Genomic DNA, 21,668 nt, shown 5'->3' on the forward strand with positions numbered 1-21,668 from the left:
TGTACCTCTAAGCTCGGGGCTTTGAAGAAAAACGGTTTAATTCAAGTGTTGAGTTCAAAGTAAAGCTTTTGTAATAGATTCTCAATGATTGGTTAAATATATGTGTGTGTGTGTGTGTGTGTGTGTGTGTGTGTGTGTGTGTGTGTGTGTGTGTGTGTGTGTGTGTGTGTGTGTGTGTGTGTGTGTGTGTGTGTGTGTGTGTGTGTGTGTGTGTGTGTGTGGTGTGTGTGTGTGTGTGTGTGTGTGTGTGTGTGTGTGTGTGTGTGTGTGTGTGTGTGTGTTGTGTGTGTGTGTGTGTGTGTGTGTGTGTGTGTGTGTGTGTGTGGTGTGTGTGTGTGTGTGTGTGTGTGTGTGTGTGTGTGTGTGTGTGTGTGTGTGTGTGTGTGTGTGTGTGTGTGTGTGTGTGTGTGTGTGTGTGTGTGTGTGTGTGTGTGTGTGCGTGTACTCGTAAGATTTATTACAGTTTTTGGTTCAATGTAGCGGATAAAAATATAGCAACACCATCATAGCGATGCAAAACTCATCACATGAGAGTTGGTCAACTCGCCAAGGGCCATTCAAGACCTACATTCTCGCTGACGTCTTATGCCAACATGGCTGGTGTATCAACTGTAATGTATTGACCCAATCATTGCCATTTTCGGGATTTTTTAAAATAGTAGAGTTTGAGATTCATACATAATAAACAGTGATAAATTAAATCTAATGTGGCTAACCTGATTAGCCAGGTCTGAGAAGCCTACGTTGTAAAAATACAACTAAAATGGGTTTATAGCAGTCTTTAATTTATAGTAAACGTTAGAATGGTGGTAATTTTGTCCTCCATATCTGCTTTACAGTACTGACCAAGCACTGCATACTTAATATTCGCTAAAATATACTGTTAGAGGTATATTTCTATTAACATTTTTAATTTTCTTATCTGGATATGTGAATTTTCTTATTCTGTGTTCAAAAGCGCCTGCATAAACGTTTGAAATAAGTGCTATTACTTTCAACTTACTACGTGCTTTCAATACGCATGGCTGTTCATTTCCAATCTGGAACCCCTTGATTTATTCGGTACACTTGTGCTCTCTTGGCATCACGACGCTGGGCGACTACACTATGGCGCAAAACTCGGCACCTCTTTGACTCGGCTAATTTCTCTGTGTGGATCACATCAGGGCCAGGGCTCGCTCCACTGCACAACCTGAGACGCCCCAGGGCATTGCTGGACGACCCTTCCTAGGCGATTCACTCATCTAGACTTGCCCTCCATCCTCAAGCTCCGCCGACCACGAATATCCTCTTCATTGGTAATCTACTTGTTACCAACTTGACTCCATTAACTACATTTCAGCACTGTACTATTCTACGCCCACACAAAAGTGTATGCTGTAATACACTGATGCTTCGCTCTCCAGCAGTCATTGGGACAATTGTTTCAAAAGCTGCTCTGAGGGTAACCATATGGTCTTCCACGGTTCAGTTAAAGACTATAAATATAAAGACAATGAAAATAGTGGTTAATTTAATTGAAATATCTTAAGGCAATAAGCTCTTACAAGGCTTATCGCTAGCACCACATCTGGCTGAGAAGATATTCCTGTAGTCACTTGTAGTTATCAGTGGAACTATGCCACTCTCCCCAATCACTCTACATTGCATTAGTTCAGATAATCGTGTATCTTTAATTTTGATGTGAATATCTCAGACAATTCTACCGCAATTAAGATTACTGGAAGTAATTTTCACAAGCACACTCCAATACATATAACTCTGGAATTCAACTTCCTCTGCATGGCAAAATTTATTCAAGTATCTCTGGAGTTATTTATGGTCCTGATGTGAATATTAATGAATCTCTCTACAAACTATTCCGTTTCGCTGGAGCTCAAAACAGGCACATCATTGAGTACGATCACCAGGATGGAGGAACGCGTTTTAGTAAGCCGTGATCGGGGCCATTCTGGTTGCATGGAACCTCCTACAAGAGTAATCAGAAACTCTCATATGAACAATATTTGTACCAATAGTTTGGAGCAGGCTAGAAAGACAGTATTGTTGTCTAGTATACGAAAGCTTATTATTGAGAGCACAACAGGGCCTTCTTAAAATCATGTCGCTGTCCGATCGTCTCTGGACTTGTAACTTGGCACGTAAGTTCTGGTGCAAGGAATCACTATTGATTTCGGGGTGAAAAGATCAAAGGACAGTCCGTCCGCCTCTCTAGCCGTATGTGCGATAACACTTTTGGTAAGTTCTGTCGGTATTCTACATTCCGTTTTATTGGTGTGTTTCAGTTCTCTTTACGTTTTATTTTTTAATGTCGGATGAAACTGTATTTAACAGTTTCAAATTTCTATCAAACTTCTTAGTGGAATCCGTTATGGGCTTCCAGATTTTAAAATAAATTGTTACTGTATGTTTCTTTTTTAATAAAAACGGCTAATGTCCAAAATACTCTGGGGGGTTTGGTGGATCGTCACAAACTAACAGAGAAAACGGTACTGCTCGTATAAAATTAGGGAGAAATGCTTCATTGTATTTCAATAAATTTTCTTAACACCTTTATCAACTCTTGCCTTAATTTATTATAAATGTGGTTGGTGGTGGAAAATGTAACAACAACAATAAAAACATTTTCATAATCAGTGAAAAGATGTGAAATAATTTCTTAGATACTTTTAGGAAAACTTTGTGAGTTTTCAGTATTTTACATTAAAAATAATAAAAAGATTGAGACCAATACTGGCAGCTGTCTGTTCTGTACCAGCGAGGGACTACAATAGTGGACCTATTTACTTACTTTAATATTCTACCAGAGCACGGTACTAAAAGTAAAATGTAATTTAATTTCCGCAACCTACCGCTGAACGAAATAATACCACTCCGCCTGACACCACTTTCCCTTTTCTTCATAGATTATTTCTGGGTGGAGTTCTGTACACCTCTAAAAACACTTATCTAAAGACTTTCCAATTAACAAAACATTGCTGGTAAGGGGCAAAACAAAGCATCACTTTTATTTATTTTCAAAATATAACAGGTTATTCCGATTGCAATACATTAATATTATCACTTACACCATTAAGTAACAAAACAGTAGATATGTGGTTCAATAAACAACCGTTCTTCATATTCTTCGAAAAATATTAAAATTATCATGAGTTATTATATGATAGTTACAAAAATTGTATAAAACATATAATAATGTAGTAAATTAATAATAAAATTTATGTAATAAATAGAAGACATTTAAATAATTTTGAAAATCCCAAAATAAATAATAGGCCTAGTTTATTAAGAAAGACTCGTCATGAGGATAATAATACATGCGGGCACAACCTGTCCACAACAAATAAACATCATATATGTTTATGTATCATGTTATATCTCCGAGACTAGTACAGGAGTAGAGGCTCAATTTGTATTGTATAAGCACCCCACCTAGTTTCTCGTCAACTTATTAGTACTTATTTTAGTACTCAATTGAGTACAACAAGAAGCTTACAAATTTCACTTAGTTCTATACGGACATTTGCGCTGCTTCCGGAGTGACAGGGTATTCTGAATGGGTAAGGTTAGGGAGTAGGGGCCGCCTCCTATTGAAATTTATAAGGAAGAATTTAGGACACTAATCTCAAGTCATATCCCCTGGAAAGAAGGGGAGGCCAGCTCTGAAGCAGCCGCTCCAGTCAATGCAGGCAGGGGTGTCATACCTTTATGTTAAGGCTAGCAAGAACCTCTGGCACTTAGGGAACGAACCCCACCAACTCCAACAGTCGTCTCCTGCAATAGACTATACCTTTAGAATTACATACCCCTAAATCTCGACATTTGCGGTTAGTGATGTGCCCCCCTGGACATCTGTAAGGTTGTCCAGATTTAAATGATACACCGGTTTTTGCGATGTCCAGTGGTAGGTTCAACTGGAAGGTATAAACCAGCCAGAAGTGATGGCTGCTGGGTTAACTTTTACTTTAGAACGAATTCGGATCATCAATCTCATTTGTTTTCGTTAATTATGTAATTGAAGATATCAAAGTATTTACAATATTAAATGATACATCTCTTTAGAGAATCATTTATTACTACTGTAAAACCAAATTTTAAACACATAAATTAAATAATTCAAAGAGGCAAGGGGTTATTATTTTTATACTTTTAGTATCTTTATCTGGTTGTTTGATAATGGATATTTAGCTGATTAATTGCTGGTTGTGAATGCGTAAAACCAAAAAAATTTGAAATGAAAATATTATCATTCTCTTGTTTCGACCCTGTTCTAACCGGCTGTCGATCGGAAAATTCTTCATCGTTTTCGAAAAATAGAGGTTGAATGCTTCTGTACAATCCAAATTGTTTCCATACACTCGACTACACGTATAAATAGATTTGTACATAGACGAATCATATAGAGCCCCCACAAAATAACTCAATTTCTTACCTTGTCTACATGCTACAGGTAGAATCTATTTTGTGAAACGCAACAGAAAGACAAATCCTATTGGAAAGAATATAAAATAGTTCAAGAACATAATTTGTTCTTTAGTGATTGTACTAATAACCGCACGCATCGTCCAAGTTTCAGCACAACTCTGATCGATACTGCTACCTACGTACTAATGTGGTTGGTTGAGCATTAGCGAAGCGGCTGACAAACTAATGTCTGCCTGCATGCCCACTGAATATCTTGAGAACGGTTTGAGCTACAAATACTATAGAGACTTGAAATGTTATATGCACCTTCGTGTTTAAAATAGGCAAGACAGTGGCAGGTTCTATTAATGGTGCATGTCCGACCATGAAACTTCACGACCATGACTGAGCATCACGAAATTCAATTAATCGTAGGATATCCTGAAAATCAAGTAAGGTATATAATAACTGAAATGTTGCATAGAATTTCATTTCTGTACATACAACATCGATATCGTTTGACAGACATCGTTCATGTCTCCCAATAGGGTTTGACAGCGTTACTAAAGCCTTTCATTTAATGGTGAGGCAAATTTTCTTTTCAGTATGTTTTTGTTACAACCACAAAAATTGCTCAAAAAGATCTAGCTAGACTTGATATTTTGCGTGACAAATTATTACTGCACGATCAACATTGAGTTCGATGGTGGTGCATGTCCCTCCATTGATTATTACTCATTCTATCCTTATGGAACAAAACACACTTGGTCTGGTGTACTTCCAACCTACACATTTTGCCGAGGTTGTTGTCTTACACAGTCTATTTCATCTGTTATTCGTAATAAGAAAAACTATGTTTCATCACTGTTACATTAAACTTTTGTGAAGGGTTGGCCGTAACGTCGTTGTAACTTCGCTCAACATTATGCAGACAGATTATATTTGTGGAACACAACAAATGACAAAGCCCACTGGAAGGGATCTAAGCTAGATTATGAGTACTGTATAATTAGTTCCGTAAAGTTTGTATTGATCCCCGCACGTATCGTCCAAGTTTCAGCACAACTCTGCACACAGAACAGTGGCACTGCCGTGAATGTTTTACACTTTACCGAGCTTGCTGTCTGAAACAGTCAAACCGCGTTGTTATTACTAACAAACTAAACACTATTGCTTCATCGCTGTTTTCTTAACAGTTGTTGGTTGTATTACAAGTTGGTTTACCTCAAGCTATTCTATTTGTCAAAAAGCGTTACTTTATACATAATAGCTGAGCATATTTATCTATTGAGATCACATTGATATTTTCCCGGTCCTAGAAACATACTTGGAGATAATACTACTAAGCTGTTAAGGACGTTTTTTACTTAAAAAATGTGAACATATCTATATTTGTATCAATATTCGTTTTTTAGATCAAAATTATGTATAACATGTTCCACTTACTGATGTGGTACTTGTTACAAAAACTGTTTTAACTCACTGCAAATGGTGAATGTTGTCAACCTCTGAACCTCCACTGGTGTAATATACTTTATAAAATCTTTATGGCTGGTTATAATTAGTTTTGTAATTGGCAGCACTGCCAGTGGCAACGATTGTTTAACAGTAGTTATTTTCTTTTATTCACTAGTTTGGTTATGTTTGATTGTTTTGTTAAGTGGAAACAATTCTTTTGTAAAGCTACAGTGAACTAATAAGAGTATTATTATAATGAATTTTGATGTATTATAAGTGAACGTTACTCTATTTAAAATAAATGCCAAGATCTTCTACGTGAATATTGAAAAAGTATAAAAAGGAAAGGTGAAAGGCCTTGTCTAAAATGTGGAAAGGTTATTCCTAGGCTTTGTGTGTTTGAAAAATCAACTGAAAATATGTGTTAAGAAAGCCGTAGTGTATAGGGACTGTGGTAGTTGTGACTTTAATGTAAGACCCAAAATGAATATTATGATCCAAAATCAAAATGAGTCGGTGGACAATATAATGATCCCGAATACCACACAACACTTTGTATGGTGCTTCGTCCGGGAAAATGTTTTTTTGCAAAAGCGATGAAGGCATTATACGTGTACCGCATTCAGAAAAATGTCGTTTCGTTACCTTTACAAAGCACTCGATTTCAAAGACCACATAATATTGCTTATAAATAATATAATTCATTGAAGCATGCAGTTTTTAAAGATGCTCATTTCTAAACCACAGTATTCAGGTTATCCCAATTTCGAATAACATTTCCAAACCTACGGCACTGAGCTATGGAATCCCTCGTGAACAAATACTCAGTCCTTTATATATATGCCAATAAGATTGAGTCATCGTTACTCCACGGAAAGCTTTTTCAGTACTCCGATGATACAACTCTGTTTTAAAGAAAGTTCAAAGGAAAGTTGATCTTAACAATTGTACCCAAATTTCAATAGCCTCAATCTTCAAGTATATAATCAAAATCGTATATTCTGAACTTTACACTTTCTCTATAGAAAGCCATTTAGAGTGATCCTACCGTCATGGTGGCAGGTACATTATTGGAGGAAGTCTACTCTTCAAAGTCCCATGGAATACACCTCGGTGGAAGGTTAACATGAAATAATCACATTGGTTACGTTGTGTAAAGTTATCCTAAGGAATTTATGTCTTAATTTCTTTATCAAAATATTTTCTGAGCCAGGTACTGATTACGGCGTATTGTGGCCTAATTTAGCCCCAGCTTTCATATGAAATCATACTGTGGAGAATCTGGCAAACAACCATTTCGTGAGTTTTCAAACTGAAAACAAAGTAATACACAATATTTTGCGAGTCGTGTAGAGAAGTTTTAAGAACTGGCAACTGTAGGCTTTGCCATATTTCTATATCTTAAGTGGTTTGTCTAAATGTACCTTAACCAGAGGACGAGATATGGATGAATATGAGATAACAGAAAGAGAAAACTATCGGACCGGAATGTACGTAACTTTGGTTTATAATTTATTTATGTTAATTGGTGTTCATTTTATAAAGAGATTGCCAAAGTCAATTAAAAATTCTTTAACGCCTAAGGTGTTAATAAATTACCTGAAAATCTACTTAGCATCAAAAGTTTTTTACAATGTTATCGAATTTCTGGCATTAGACTGGGAGACCACGGAAAAAGTTTACTCCAGCACTGGAAGTGGGTTGAGAATGGAGCATGAATGTTGTGAGGTGGGTTTGAATGTGATCTTGACTCTTGATATAGGATTAATTTACAATTTTAGATGAATACATGACGTTTTATTTGCAAAGTATATTGTAGACTGCAAATAAAAGATTTGATTTTATGTATTTCTTTCGTCGCCATCAGTGCCAGACAGCAACGAAATAGCTGCGGCAGTCCTTACTGTTGGCTGAAAAATACCGTATAGAAACTAGAAATACTTTCTTATCTTACTGAAACTATTATAATAAAATGGGGGTTTTCCCATGATCAAATTTTAGGAAAATTTAATTATTGCAGACAAGTAACGGAATTTGTACTAAAACATCTAATAAGAATAGAGCTTTTAATGTTTCCGATTAAAATAACTAGTTCTGAGTGCTTGAGAGTTAGTTAACCTGGTATAAGTGATTAACTGCTTTAACAATCAGTGAGGTAGTAACTACTCTTTAACTCTTTACCTATTACAGGCCACTTCCACAACAACACTCGCTTCAGTTGTCAAAGACTTTGTTTATGCTTCCTCAAACGTACAGACGTTGTTATATGAACATGACATAACGAATTTGAATTAAAAAATAAGCTTTGGCTTTGTTGTGAAATATATTTCAGCAACCTATAAATATACCTAATGAAGAAACATAATGACAAGAATTTTAATGTCTCTCCTTCCCTCACTATTCTATGATCTGGTAATCAAAGACGTTTAAACCCTATCGGGAACTTGCTTCTCATATTTTCCAACGTCACTCAACTTATTTCCGTACAAGATTAATATCTAAGAAAATATAGTCTTTACGAGTAGTCTCGTACACGTGCGTTTACTTTCGTATATTTAATACCAATAAAAATCAGATACAATTAACAAAATACAGTCATTAAAATACAACGTTAATGTATGCTGAAGGCTTGAATACAAGAAATAACAAAATGCTGACAGTAACCCTTTCCATTTACACAACACCGTCCTGTCATCATCTTCAGTTAAGTCACCGTGCAGCTAACTTTTATCCTTAAGGCTATCTTCTCTTGTTCAGTACCGTACTATTTGGATTAATGCTGCATGCTTATCCCTGTTCTGCGTCCGCTGCTTGCTTTGTCTGTGTATCGTTCGTTAACTTTCGCTATTTTAGTAGTGGAGTTTACACAAGCTTTCTGCTCAGCCGATTTATTCATTTCTTGAATTTTTGCGAATACTCAATGTGAATTTTAGAGTTTTAAAGTTGAAAAGGAGCAGGTATTAGTTGTTTTTTTATTTTTTACCACGAAATTATGTCAAATATCCTTGTAATCATGTTACCACAGAAATTAATAACTTATTGGCTGTAGTTAGCGAAGCTTATCACTCGGAAGACTGAAAAATTTGTGTTTTTATGTCTGTTTATCTGTATGCACTATATTTTGAGAACAAAATTGCCTATACACTTACAATTCCGTATGAAGCTTTATTTCTATATAAGCATCAAGTTCGTTGATGGTGCATGGTGTTTGACTCTACGTTAGCGAACATTTTTACATTCTCCTTGTGGGTAATCATAATGGCAACGAAGAAATCGTGGATGTAAACAAACTGAGTCAGGAAATTGACATATTAACATGTGAGGAGGTTAGAATCAAAGTGCACATGTTCCAAAAAAATTCAAAATTTATATAGCAGTGTATTTTTTTCGCCTCGGTTGCCCTGCACATTGCTATGCTTTAGGTTTCTTCCTAAAAAATCATGTTCCTATTTAATGTTAAAAAGTAAGGTTGGCAACACAACGCACATGTTCCACTGGAACTTGTGAGTTTTGACAAACTATGAAATCAGCCAAGTCACGTGACTCCTCTCGACCAATAAAAACAGAGTTGTGAAGCAAAACAAGAGTTTGCCTAACCTAAAATCTGTATATTGTGAGTGAAACTTAACTTTATTTATTTATTAAACTTATGAGAAGATTGACGAGTTTTGAACACCTTCAGCTGAAGATGAAAAACCTACAAAAAGGACTCCTAATAAAAGTAACTGGAAGAAAACCAAAGAAAGGATAGCCAGGTACAACTAGGCTATCTTTTCAGAAAAGAAAAAAGACGTTGACAAACTTCTATGTAAGCACTTTGGAGAGACCTGGAAAAATAATGACAATCTACATTTTTATAACAAAATCATAGAAGGTGAACCGTCGGTCAACGGAAATCAATTAACCATGTGCGAACCGCGTGAAGAAATTCCAATATTATTAATTTAGACAAGTTTGAAAATTGTAATCCACTCTTGACATTGTAAATCAAGTTTGTTTACACTATATTATTCGTCATATTTTTTTATTTCCTGACCTACTGAAATGGTTTCTTGAGAGCATAAGCCGGATCTGAAACTTCTTTGATTGGTTTACATTTTCTGGCCAAGTGGTACATTTTTAGCTACTTACTGATATTACTCTTAAAATATCTGCAATTCCATAACTCACATGTTCCAATCAATGATTTTCAAAACTCACTTGTTCCAAATCAGTGATTTTCAAAACTCACATGATCCAAACTTATTAACAGTTTTTTATCATGTTAACATGAAATTTTGATCTGTTTTACTGGTTTAATAAAATCTTGCTATAGTTTTCCATTAAACCCACTTTCCTTTGTTAACAGTTTGCTGCTAGAAACATATTGATTAGGTTTTTCTCAATTTGCCAAAGTTGAATTTTTTGGATCATGTGCACTTTGATTCTAACCTCCTCACGTAACATAGTAGCATATGTAGCCTAACTGTCCATGGGATAACTCAAGAAAGGTTTCATGCGTAGACTTTAACGTTTGAATGAAACTTCATTTCTAGGTAGACAAGAATAATTTCAATGATGGTTCATATCCATGAGATTTGTCTGAGTATTATCATAGAAGCCTATCACCCAGTAGGATAATACAATTTCTTTTTTGTCTGCCTGATGACTTTAAAACTGTCTTACGTGCCTGATTGTCTATTCACAGAATATATCGATAACGAAATAAGCTATAGGCTTGAAAATTTGCTTGCAACTTCAACGAAGCCTGTTACGCGACATGTGGTTTTAACGTACTCCTACTTTGTACAGAATCATTTGACGTATGATCACAGTAAGTACTTTGCTGTGGGATTTGAAGAGTACTTTACAATTCAATCAAAGTTTGTAGCTGAGTTGTACTTAAATGTTTCCTGTACAGTATTATATAATAACCAGTTGCAATTTAAGAAAAAAAAACCTTCCTGACCTGCTTGAACAAATTGGATGATGTATGTGGGTCTATATAGTATAGTATGATGTGTTCCATGGAAAAACTAAACTATGTTTATGCGTAGAAATAAAAAAAATTAATTTAACAATATCAAATGGTGTAGCAAAAACAGCTAAAAATGCTATTCATCGTCTAAAGCTAATGTAAAAATTTCAGGACTAAGGGTATATAAGGGTATATATAAGAGTATATAAGGTATATTAAGGGTAACGTACGCGTCCGAAAGTAGTCCTTAAAGATGCAAGTACCCATACCACCACCCCCCTCCCAGACACCCACTTTACTAACCGAGCAACTATTCTTTGTAGCTTGTCTCTTACTTATTTATGATCTCCCAGCTGTCAGCTACCATAAATGCAGACTTTACCCTTCCTTTTCCACTATTTAAAGAGTGCATAGAAAATTAAAATTGTAAACTACATTAATAACAATCTTAATATAGTGATACAAAAGTTGGAAATCCACAATAGACCGCCGCATATTGATAATTTTAGGAAATATTTTAGTCACCGTAAACCCTACTATTTTTCCTTGCATCCTTTACTTTGCACATTCCTCAAGGACTATAAACCTGAGAGGTAAATTTACAATCAGATTAAGGAAGGGAGTGACATAAATACAGTCTACTATGACTCAGATCTAAAAACCAAAGAGACCACGAGGCAATCGACTCTCTCAATGACATAAAATAAAATAAATGAATTGAAGAAAGAATTAAACAGAGAAATTTTACATTCCTTTAAATTACTCTGAAAATAGCAATAAAACATGATAAGCCACGTGTCCAGTAACATGCTTCATTGGGGCTGCAAACGTGTTATGTCTATAGCTACATGTTTTACTATCACATGTGAAAATGATATACGATTCTGCTCAGTTTGTTTACAAATTTAGTTTGCGATTTTCTAGTTGCTATCATGATTAGCCATAAAACCAATATTTTTTTTTTCTCTCTCTTCGTTTAATTAAACAGGCTCGGTGAATTCCCATGACGCCTCGTGGTTCTCTGGGGGTTAAACTTCTGCCATACATATGTTATTTTTGTGTTACTATGGATTTTCATTGAATATTTATTTTTCCAGGGAGACACATATATCCAGGAAGACATATATGTTGGTGTACTGTCTTTGAAGCTATATGTGTTTTTTTATTTGTTTTAAAAATTGGTTGAGTTCCTTGTATATTTCTATGTTATGAAGTTTTAATATATCAATCAAATTCATATTATGTGATCTAAGTAGATTATTTAATATCTTAAAAGCGCAGGTCCTCTCGCAAACTCGTAGGCTGGGGCATCGTAGAATAACGTGGTCAAGGGATTCTCGTTCAGCGAGGGTACAACTTAAACAAAGTGGTGTGAAATATTGTTTTGATGTCAAACAACTTTGTATTGACCCGAGCATGTCCAAATCTCATTCTAATTACATTGACTATCGCCCACCTTTTGAAGTTTGTCATGATGAACCAAGGGCTATGGCCTGTCCGTACTTTCTATTTCTTTGTACCATGCCGCTTTTGGTGTACGTTGGCATACCTGCTTATATGCTACTGCATACTGCCTTTGTTTATAGGCTTTGAAGTCAGATGTTGGGATGTAAATATTGAACAATTTTGTGCCGTCTGCTATGGCTTGTTTTGCTAGGTTATCTATATATTCGTTATGATAAATACCTACGTGTGCTGGAACCCAGTGAAAAGTGACGTTCTTGCCACTGTCTATTACATTATGGATGATACTCACCGGAATACCTTCCCCTTTGGAGTAGTTGTATACGTTTACTCAGTGCTGTTATGGCTGCTTGTGAATCGGAGAATATTATGATGTCTTTTTGTCTGATGGTGGCGAGTGTGAAGGTTGCTTGTAATAATGGCTATAAGCTCAGCTGAGTAGCTGGATATTCCTTCTTGCAGGGAGAATTTACCTCTGATATCCAATTCTGGAATGTAGAACGCTGCACCAGCACCATTCTCGGTTTTTGATCCATCTGTATATATTTTTAGCGATTGTTTTGTATATTTTTCTCTGAGGTTACTTCGAGAAAACGTTGTTCTACAATAGTGTTGTTGCTTAACTTTTTTGGATATTCGAGTGTGAAGACAAATTTTATTTTATTGTCCATTGTTAATATAGGTTGTTTAAAGTCCCAGAAGGTTTTACAGCTTTCTTTAATTGATAAGTTTGGGTCAAAAAGAATTGATTTTTGTAAGGAGTGTAAATACAATGGTTTCGTCCTTCCTTCTCCAATATGGTCTACATTCAGTTTAGCATGTTGAGAAACATGAGACTTCTGTAAATGCAGGATGACATTGTTTCTGATAATATTTTATAAACTAACTTATCTGTAAGTATTGATCTTCTGATATTTAATGTGTAGTATGTTAGCTTCAGTTTGTAGAGCAATGATTGGAGTGGTCTTAAATGCCCCTAATGATATTCTTAAAGCTTGGTTTTGTATTGCATCTAGTTTCTTCAATTCTTTGTTACAGACATGACCAAACAAAAATGATCCATAGTCTAACTTACTTCTTATCAAACTTTTATAAATATTCACTGCAAACTCTGGTGTTGCGCCCTTTGAACCACATACAATGGATTTTATAATTCCTATATCTTTCTGGCATTTTAAGGAAGTATTGTTTGATGTGATTCTTAAAGTTTAACTTATTATCTATAAGTATACCTAAGAGCTTAATGCAATTTACAGTAGGAATCACTTGGTCATTAATTATTAACTGTCTTTCGACGTTAGTGTTTTGCTTGCGTGAGAATATTATTACCTTGCTTTTAGTAGCGTTAAACTCCAAGTGAAGTTGGTTGAAGTTCCTTTGGATTCTGCTTAGTGCGTTTTGAACATTTGATCGTACTGTTTCTACAAGTTTTCCAGATGAATAAATCATTATATCATCTGCAAATTGAAGTGATTTTACAAGGTTTGGTATATGAACATTTATGTGCGCTATATATTAGTGCAAACAATAAAGGACTGAGCACACTGCCTTGGGGCAATCCTCTATTAGTATACCTAGTTATGATAAACTTAGGACTAATGAGAGTCATTTTTTCTGTTTATGAGCCATGAGTTAATATAAGTCACAAACTTTGATGGAATGTTGTAGTACTTCAACTTGTTTATCAACTCTGGTATACATAACTGTATCATATGCATTGGATAAGTCTAGTGAGGTTGCAATAGTTGTTTCATTGAAGGTTAGTGAAGTTTGAATATCTGCTACAAAATTTATCAAGTAATCATTGCATCCTATTTTTTTTTTCTGAACCCATATTGAGTACTAGGTAAGATGTTTGACTTTTTCAATGTACCATTCCAATCTATTTTTAATCATAGTATTGACAGTTTTAAAAACACATGGTATTAATGCTATAGGCCTATATGAAGTTTCCAATTGTTTGTCTTTATCTTTTTTGAGAAGTGCTATAATTTTTAAATTGTTTTTCCACTTACTTGGTAGATCATTTTATTCCATTCCAAATATTGTTGAATATTGTCAGTATGTATAGTCGTGCATTATTTGGTAGGTGGCGTAACATACTGTAGGATATTTCGTCCAAAACCTGGTGCAGTATCTTTCCTTTTAGATTCTATTGCTACATTCAATTCCTTAATAACTAAAACTATTTTCTATTTTTTTTCAGAGTTTTCGGAAGAGTTATTGCTAGAGCTACCTCTTACTTCATGTTCCATTGGTACATGATCTGGGACTATGTGACACATAAATTTTTCACATAAGTTTTGGTCTGCTAATATGGATGGTGTACTTACGTTTGTATAAGATTTTAGTCTTTTAAACTATTTTCCAAGCAAATGAGGAATTATTTTTACTACTTATTTCCTGACACAATTTTTTCCCATCCTTCCTTTTTGGCTTTCCTGATAATTTCCCTGCTTTCAATTGTGTGTTTGATAATATTGATAATTAACTGCTGTCATGTTATTTTTAAACTTTTTAAAAAGCTAACCGTCTAAAGGGCAACAGCTTGAGAGCATTCCTCATTCCACCATTTTTTTTGGTGTAAAACCTGCTCTGTTGGATATATTATACCTTGGTATTGCTTTGTCAGCTGCTAACTCTATGATATTGAGTATTTCATCCCATTGTACATCTAGTGGTATAGCTGGTAGTTCGTTTACCTGTTTTTCTACAGTTTCTGTATATAGCGCCCAGTCAGCCTTTTTGAAGTTCCTTTTATTGCTTAGTTTTACACACATGGAATTAATGTCATAGTTTATAACTAATAGGGCAAGTATTAAATTTCATAAAATTGGTAGATGGTTTGCTTCCTAATGGATCATTACTTACCACCCATTCTTCTAGCAAAGCATGAAGTTGGGAGTGGCGAAGGTGAGGTCAATGTGGATGCCTGATGGTACATAGTTGGTACAGTGGTGTGTTTATTATTATTTAATAGTAGGAATTGAGATTGGTTGTATTCATTAAATATTCTACACCCCCTGTTGTTTTGCTTGCGTGGCATTCCAGTATGGGTGGTGAGCATTAAAATCACCACACAGCAAGGTATAACCTGTGTCCTTACTGAAGAGTTGAATTTGTGCCAGAGATTATTGTTTATCTTCTTATTATATTAGTACAGTATATATTATAAATATTAATAGGCCTATTGTAATTATTCACCTGTATAGCCTGAAGTTGGGTTGTGCTATCATTATGTTCTAAAATGATGTTGTAGGAGATTGTATTTGTGAATAATAAAAGCAGTGCCACCATATCCATCCAATCTATCAAGATGGCATATTGTGTAATTATTATCGGATAGAATATCATCCTTTTGTAACCAGGTCTCTTGTATAACACCAATGTGTATTTCTTTTTTTGCAAACATTTGCATTATCTCTGGCCATTTAGGCTTAAGAGATCTAGCGTTCCATTGTATTAAGTTAAGTTTACTTACTGCCATTTTTATCTGGCGATTTAATCGAGTGTTGTTTACTATTTGATGAGTTTCCTAAGTTAGGTTTGGTTTTGTTAGTTAATGAGCCACGTCTTGGTTTGAACAGTTGATTCACTGTTCATAAAACTTACTATAATTTCATCAACTTGTTTAAGATTTGTTTATTGTGCTTGAATTAAGCTTTACCTCTTATTTTCCTCGAGTTTTTGTTTTCAGGAGTGATGAAATATGTTGATCTTTCTTGTGCGCTGAGTCTGTCTATCTGAACCGGCTTGGTGGAGGGTTGTTTTGATCTATCAACCGTAGATCTAGGCGTATGCATGACATTAATCCTATTAGGCCTAATACTGTTAGGTGTATTGACCTTAAATTCTCTAGCAGGGGGTTGGTAGTTGCAGGTGTTTGGTTCTCTGATTGACAACAGAGGTGTGTATTTGTTGCTTACAGTTATCTGGCTACTTGGAGTAGAGGCTTTGGAGGATGGCAAGCATGGGTAGGAATCATCATCAGCTAGGTCCAATTGAGCGGCCTGTGTATAGGATAAACTTTTTGTATATTTTACCTGTTTTTTTTGTAGGTGATGGGAAAAAATTGTGAGGAAATGTGATAGCTTTTCCTTCATGATACTCATTCTGTCTTTTATATTTTTTTGTCGTACGTATTCGGGGCAGAATTTAGAATTGCTGCTGTGTTGTGCACCGCAATGTATACATTTACGAGGTGTTTGACATGGCTCTGTATGGAAAGGGCCTGCACAGTCCCTACAGATTCTATCTCTATTGCAAGGGGAACTTGCCACGTGTCCATATGCAAAAACATCTATAACATTGTTTTACACGAATCATGTAAGGGTCTACCTTCATGCGAACAAAATTCAAATATACATGGTTAGGAAGTTTCTCAGATTCAAATGTAATTTTAATAAAATGAGTGTTAATTGAGTTTGTTCATTAACTCGTCGTCTGATCCTCTCAGCATGTATGATGGGATAGTTTGATGATGCCTCTTGCATTATTTCCTGTTCACTTACCTCCGGTTCAGTGTACACTACGCCTATGGTATGAACTCTAATGGAGGGTACAAATACATTATATTCTAATAGATGTTGCGAGTTAACTAGGTTATTTGCTGCCGTAAAAGTTAGTACACACAATGGATAAGTTTTTACCTGCACGTGAGATGTGTTCAATATCCGTGTAGTGCTGTTTTAGTATTTTGCCAATGGTAAATGGATTCATTTTATTTCTTTTCTTGTCTTGTACAATAATCTCAAAGGGTCCAGTATTTTCAGGTTTATAAAGTCGTTGTATATGTGGTTTTTTTGTGTTTGTTGCATGTTGTGATCAACAGACGTTTTGAGTTGTCATTGTTTTCTTTTTCAAGTTCTATAAATTTTCTTTTATTTTCATTGTCATTTTGTAAAGTGTAGTTATGTTCACTGGTTATTATGGATGCAATCGCCTGATTTGTCCTCCATGTCGCTCAATTGAGCGTCAGTGGCTGAACCCAACGACATGACAGGTCCAGCCTGAACAGATTTCGTTATGAACTATTGAAATTTGTATGAAATGTATTTGAATAATATGTGAGAATAAAAGTTTGGAGGGTTAGTACAGGTGTTTATTACAATTACCAATAACTCACTATGTTACGTATTAGTAAATACTGGTAGGAAAACTTGGTATGGCTGGTAAGTATGAGCAGAAGTTTAACCTATAATAATCGAACTATGCAAGCACTTCAGCAACCAGAACTCGAATGATTAGTAAAGTTAATTCACCGTCTTATTAGTGACGTGTAAACTGTATAAGAATAACGTTCTTTATGTAGCACAATGTTATTGTTGTAGTTTGAACAACAACGTCGAACGCCGAGAGAAATGCGTAACGTAACCTCAAAACAACTTTGTTTTAAAAAACCAATATAAAAATGTTCACTAATGCTCAGCTACATACCAGCTGGCATTCATGTACCATCGTCGATCTCGATGTCGGCAGTTTGTAAATGAAGCTTTATACAACACTTCAAATCTACAGGTCAGTTTTCTCGAAATATCATTCAGAGAGGAGACAGACAGACATTGGATATTATTTGGCACTAGAGATACATTTTGTAATATAGAAAATTCCTTTTTTAAGATTTCGAAATCTTAAAACAACAATCAACGATCTTACATCTTCATATACACAAATATGCAATCCAACCTACATACTGTACAAATTTCAATCTTTTACTTATACAAATTTACTTTCCATTAACCTCAACCGAGTCAACCCAACAGTGAAATATAAATTGAAATCTATCATTTACCACAAATACATTTTAAGGCGCTTAATGTTACATAGTATAAAGTATAAAACTTACCTATTGTTATCAAATAATACATTTTTATATAGATCATATTTTCCACTAGCACACACACATTCGTATATGCCAAGTTCTACCTTGTTTCAGATAATTTTACCACTTAATATTATTTATTCAGTTATTAAAAACCAATTGACGTCTCGACTGCCACGCGTTGGTACTTGTTTCGCCATGATTCATCGATTTATTGTACCACTAAGCTGAATCAGGGGCGCAACGGAGGGGGGACGGACGGGACCTGTCCTCTAAGAGCATTTTATTTCCAAATAATCGATCGTCAATTACTCTATTTTTTACTAAAAATAACATTTATTTCGGAATTTTGACTCAATCATAATAAAATACATACATTTAAATTTCATAAACGTTTTAATTAACGAAAAACACGACACAGCAAATATAATAATTCAACATTTTCAAAATTATAAATATCTGAATTTTACCAGCAAACAGCAACTATGAAAGAGAGGTTAGTTCATACTATTTCTTATGGCTTCTTACCTTTACTCGGTACTCAGTAACCGAGTACAAAATGTACTCGAAATTATGTAAGTTCGTACGTTACAGAGTACTGCTAAAATGGAAAAGGTACAGGATCCTATTACTGTTACTGCTGAACGAGTCGGATTATTTTTAGCTGGAACTGCGGTGAACGTGTAAAGTGTCTGTGTTGTAAACGTACCTGTAACAATAACCTGTATCGGATAATCTCGGTTTACGGACGAGAACCTTGCACAAATTATCTATTACAGTAATCCCGATGTGATCAGTTGTCACAATAGTGACTAGTGAACGAGTTGCCGAGATCTGAGCAGTTATGTGCTGTGTTAGATTGTTGCCATTCTTTGTCACCCCGAGCCTTGATTATTAACGCTATAAGGCTACGAGGTAACATCACCCTTGCAATTTGCGCATTTAAACGAGCAGTTGCTGGCTTTGGTAAATTAACAAAACTTGTTCAATTTAATCTGAGATAAAAATTTAACGTTTTCAACAGTTTTTCACAAAATCACAAGATAATGACTAGAGCTTCACAACGTGACCAATACAGAATTTTTTAACCACCCATTTGCAAGAATAAAGTTAAGATGTCAATTTAATAACTTCTTTATTTTCATACTCTTCTAAAATTCTAAACATTCGTACTCAATTACAGTACACTTGTAACTGTCTTGTATAAATATTCGGTCTAACTTGGTTAACAAGTTTCCGAGTTATGAATTTTGAAAGCTGAAGTTTGGTTGAAAAAGCAAAACCGGCATTTTTTGTTGTTATTGATATACAAACTAAAATTTATCGTTACTGAACAGTTTTATATGTCGAAATGCAGAAATGTGCAAGCTAAATTTTAATATGTCTCCTGTTATTGTAGCGCTACTAGTTAGTTTGTGGTCAACTTTCAAACTCGGATATCTGTACTTTTTTATCCGAGAGGAGGCATAAAGAGTTAGCTTTGGTACTAATCTGTGATTTAAACTTCTCTATTTTGTTCAATATCTTGTTAATTTTACGATCAAATCTCGTTTGAGTTAAATACACTTAATATAAATTATATTCGTTGAAGAAGCTTTTAATTATCCCTGTATAAGGTTCCTGGTGATTGGTAGTATCGTAGTGATACTGTAAACTTTCTACACTCTAGCCTGATCTTTGCCCTCCTGTTATTAGTTCACAAGTACTATAACATAACGAGTTTCGAACCTAATATTTCGAAAATTTTCCCGGGCCCCCTATTGATCTGAGAGATTTTCCATACTCCCGCTCTCCGGTGTTCCGGACACCCCCCAGAGAATATTTCTGGGTGCGCCACTGAGATGAATAGTCGGGTTTTGCCGTCACCTTACTCATGCCACTGCCGTTTAAAACTTTGTTTGGCTTTTTGTGAAATTGGTTCACTTCATAACACAAAAAATCAGACACGCCAACGGTTGTTACTTGAATTAAAGCGTAGGCCCAAACCTCCCTTGGATACCTGCGGACATTGGCCTCGCGTGATGACAACTACTTCGTCCACTTTATTACCATTAATTAATTTATATTATAATTTTGTATTTAGTAATGATTTGATGACAAAATAACACTAAAATACAATACAACTTTTAGTTGCTCTTGTCTTGACTACAAATATGAAATCCGGATGTAAAGTCTACAACATAGTGCAAGTTACTTTAATTTGGAATTTTATCAACAATCCAAATAAAGTATAACAATGTTAACGTCTATGGCATTTTCACACCTCATGTCTTCTTCAAATTGTTCATTTCGGACATCGTATACTTTCACTTTAATATGTATTAGACGTACACTACATGGTATGTTATAATTCAAATAATAAAAGGATTCTGTATGCCCCAAAAATATTTGATACCTATGAAAATTTAAAATTTTTTATTTGATACGCTGTAGTAAAAAAAAACACTTTAGATTATTATTTTAATAAATTTAAGTTAAACAAATTACAAATATGAACTAACTGTAATCAATGGAAATACCAATATATGTACGAGTAATAAGATTATAAAGGCACTTTATTTTCCCCTCCTAGCGATCAGTGTACAGTGCAAGAATAGATGTTCTCTAATGTGTCGGGAGGTGGTGGTAGCTTACCTGGGGAGGTGCTCGCACGATCACGGTCTAGCGCGGAGTGAGAGACGAGTGCCAGGCCTCCCCCACATCGCCACCCCAACCCATCCATACCCATCCGTCACAACGCCGGAACAAACACCTGGGGCAGACTCACCTTTCGGGTAGACAGATCCTAATACAGTAACAGTGGAACCAGTCATAAAATATCGCAGCAATGCTAACCATACCTTCGACTGTGCTATAGAATCGTATCTTCTTAAATTGACGAAGGCTTGATCTCGAGGTTTAGTAGTGATTATGTCCCAGAAAATTTCTTACAGAGGGAAATTTCTTCAATAATACCAATAGTTAACTCCCAATTACTCATCAAAATTTGCAATAAATGTGACCGCATAGAGGGATTTTTTTCACTGAGAAAACTTTCATACTGTAGTTTTGTAACTTATATAAAAAATAATAATTTCAGGATTTTATACAGTTACAAAAATATTACATTTAAAATAAATGTATAAGGTTCCTTCTCCCATCTTATACTGATTGGCCAGCGTCTCAATTTATGTCCACTTAGGTGTCGGAGATTGAATCCCTTATTGGGATGTAATAATTTGTATAATAGTTGTTCATAGACCGAGAGGTGAAATCCGACTTATGTACAGGGTACGAAAACAACCGTAGTTTTTCATCAAATAGACAAAGAAAGGTCCAGGAAGAAGGGAACCTACTATCAATCACACTTAGTTTTAGTGGATAACTTTTCACCCATTTGACGCTATAAAAATTATCGCAGCTGAGTATAGGTATCTCAGTGGAAATGTCTACCGCTTTCCGATAAAACATTGTGTGTTCTCGTACAATGTAACTGGGCTCTCGTCTCCAGAACTGTTAACAAGAAAAGTAATGACTACCCAAAACATACAGTTCTAGTGATATTACGCAAAATAAAAGATATCT

General features: G+C 35.1%; 1 protein-coding gene across 1 annotated transcript in view; it reads right to left on the reverse strand.

The window, feature by feature from the left end:
• LOC124359197 (glutathione S-transferase-like) overlaps positions 1-20,835 on the reverse strand; it is an 89,963-nt gene extending 69,128 nt beyond the window's left edge. Inside the window, exon 1 of the mRNA XM_046811751.1 lies at positions 20,739-20,835. The gene's annotated coding sequence lies outside the window, so the exon portion shown is untranslated. The remainder of the gene's footprint in view (positions 1-20,738) is intronic.
• Positions 20,836-21,668: the final 833 nt, after the last annotated feature.

Source organism: Homalodisca vitripennis, chromosome 4, assembly GCF_021130785.1.
Source record: "Homalodisca vitripennis isolate AUS2020 chromosome 4, UT_GWSS_2.1, whole genome shotgun sequence".
Taxonomy (NCBI): domain Eukaryota; kingdom Metazoa; phylum Arthropoda; class Insecta; order Hemiptera; family Cicadellidae; genus Homalodisca; species Homalodisca vitripennis.